General features: G+C 35.6%; 1 long non-coding RNA gene across 2 annotated transcripts in view; it reads left to right on the top strand.

Annotated features, from left to right (window-relative positions):
- LOC131347789 (uncharacterized) overlaps nt 1-2,500 on the top strand; it is a 3,642-nt gene that overhangs the window by 490 nt on the left and 652 nt on the right. For both annotated transcript variants that reach the window (XR_009203828.1, XR_009203827.1), the window contains exon 2: nt 79-196. This is a non-coding gene — a long non-coding RNA (uncharacterized LOC131347789). The remainder of the gene's footprint in view (nt 1-78; nt 197-2,500) is intronic.

Here is a 2,500-nt window from a genome sequence, read left to right as displayed (position 1 = left end):
TGTGTGTGTAGTGCTTGCTTCATTCTAGGCCTTTCTCTCACTCTCTCTTCCTCTCTCTTTTTCCCACTGCTTTCTCAGACAGACTTCTTTTTAAGGGGAGTGTTAATCCAGCAGTGGATGAGACGCAGTACGGAGCACAGAGACAGAAAAAGCGGGAAAGCTGGAGGAGTGTGTTGGTCTGAGTGCCGTTAGGAATGTAAGTAAAAGCATTGTTTTTCTCTTTAGAGGATGATGAGAGGATGTGTTAATGTGTGTTTGTGTGTGTGTGTGTGAGAGAGAGAGAGAGAGAGAGAGAGAGAGAGAGAGAGTGGGTAGTTGAGAAGCATCAAGTACAAACAGAATTATATCATTATCCGATTATACGTCGAAGAAACAACTTTAATACAGCACAGGGTATTCATTTATCTACAGGATATAGGAAGTGGCCTGGAAGTGTGTATGTGTGTGTGTGTGTGTGTGGGTGTGTGTGTGTGTGATTGGGGTAGGAGGTCTGTGAGTGGTGTGTGTGGGTGTGTGTTTAGGGTAGGAGGTCTGTGAATGGTGTGTGCGTGTGTGGGTGTGTGTGTTTGGGGTAGGAGGTCTGTGAGTGGTGTGTGTGTCTGTGTCTGTAGGGTGGGGGCTAGAAGTAGGTGTGTGTGTGTGTGTTTAGGGTAGGAGGTCTGTGAGTGGTATGTGTGTGTGTGTGTGTGTGTTGGGGAGGTGTAAAACGATGTGAGTTTCTTAGAAGAAAATATACTCACACACACACACACACATCCAAAATCAACGACAACAACAAAATAATAATAATAATAATAATAATAATAATAATAATAATAATAATAAGTCATATGATAATAATAAGCAAGAATAATAATTACTAAATAATAATAATAATAATAATAATAATAATAATAATAAGATTGTATAAATATCTCTACTCTGAGATATGTTAATATTTATTTATTTATTTATTTATTTATTTTAGCAGTTTCTTTACCTAACACAGAAATATCTACGACTCATAATCTCCTACATTGCTTTTCCGCTTGACTATAATTATCTATACTATAATCTTCAGAAACACGTGGCTAGCCGCAGAGCAGCGTCTCAGTTTGCGGTGTTAACATGTCCGAGTCTTCGGATTAGACCAGACAGCGTGAACACACACACACACACACACACTGTCCAGCTGAAGACGAGCACTCTTTCAGCATGTAGCCTGATGCTGTTATTTTCCCTCTTCTACACTGTGTGTTCAGGTGTGTTAGCTGTTCTAGGGTGCACACACACACACACACACATTCGCGTGTCTGACGTCATTTAACTTCTCCGACGCAGGCAGTGAATTTGTCTGTTAGCAGTGGCATGTCACAAGCTTCCTGTCATGAGTTTTCCATCTAAATTAACTCGTAACTCGGATATTAAATCTGGGAAAAGCTGCTAGTCAGTGAGGAGTAATCCAATTGGCTGATGGGAAGAGGAAGAGTGTGGATGAAGAGGATTGAAGATGCCTCTAGCTGACCTTTGACCCTGACCTAAGATAAGCTGCATGTAGAAGATGAGTAGGTTGGTGTCTGTCTGTCTCTCTCTCTCTCTCTCTCTCTCTCTCTAACAGACACACACACACACACACACACTGCTGACCTCTGATCTTCTTATGATATATATATAATCGTTACAAAAATCTACTCTCAAAAAAACTGTTCACACTTCCTGAAATCTAAATCTTTTTTATTTTTTTATTTATTTACTTTACAATAATAATAGAAATGTAAAAAATTATTATTATTATTATTATTATTATTATTATTATTATTATATTTATTGGTTGTTGTTATTTTTACTCTAAAATGATTAAAAGTAGAAAAATCACTAAGAAAAACATGCATTTATTATTTTTAAGATTATTAAGAGATTTGCACTTTGGAGATGGTGTGATTTATTATATATATATACGTATATACATATATATATGTATATATATATATATATATATATATATATATATATATATATATATATATATATATTATTTTAATTAATTTTGGTTTTTTTTTAATATTTTTAAAAATAAATATATTTGGTAATTTCATTAATATTTTTCATCATTTGTATCCAAAAATAAAAATTCCTACACGTTTTCTAAAAGTGAATAAATCCAATTATTTCGTCAAACAAAACACACACGCACACACACACACACACACACAACAACGACATGCTGCAATATTCCCATATGCTATTACAAAAACAGCACTTTTGCATAATTTGTGACTTCCTCATTTTAAATTTGTCGATGTTCTCGGATCGGAAGTCCAGGACGTGGAAGCTACAATTACGTGACCTCATCTGTACCGCAATCTTGGCTTTTCTGATCTGTTCTATTGTTCCTTCCATTTTTTTTCTCCTTTTTTGGGATCAAATTTCAGGTTTTCATTACAGAAATCAGGGAACGTGCCTTGACCATGAGCGTCAAAACGACTTATTTTTGATTGAACAGAGGAAAATTTGGGTTTGG

The sequence above is a fragment of the Hemibagrus wyckioides genome, linkage group LG27 (genome assembly GCF_019097595.1).
Source record: "Hemibagrus wyckioides isolate EC202008001 linkage group LG27, SWU_Hwy_1.0, whole genome shotgun sequence".
Taxonomy (NCBI): Eukaryota; Metazoa; Chordata; class Actinopteri; order Siluriformes; family Bagridae; genus Hemibagrus; species Hemibagrus wyckioides.
This window is presented reverse-complemented; position numbering and strand designations above follow the sequence as displayed.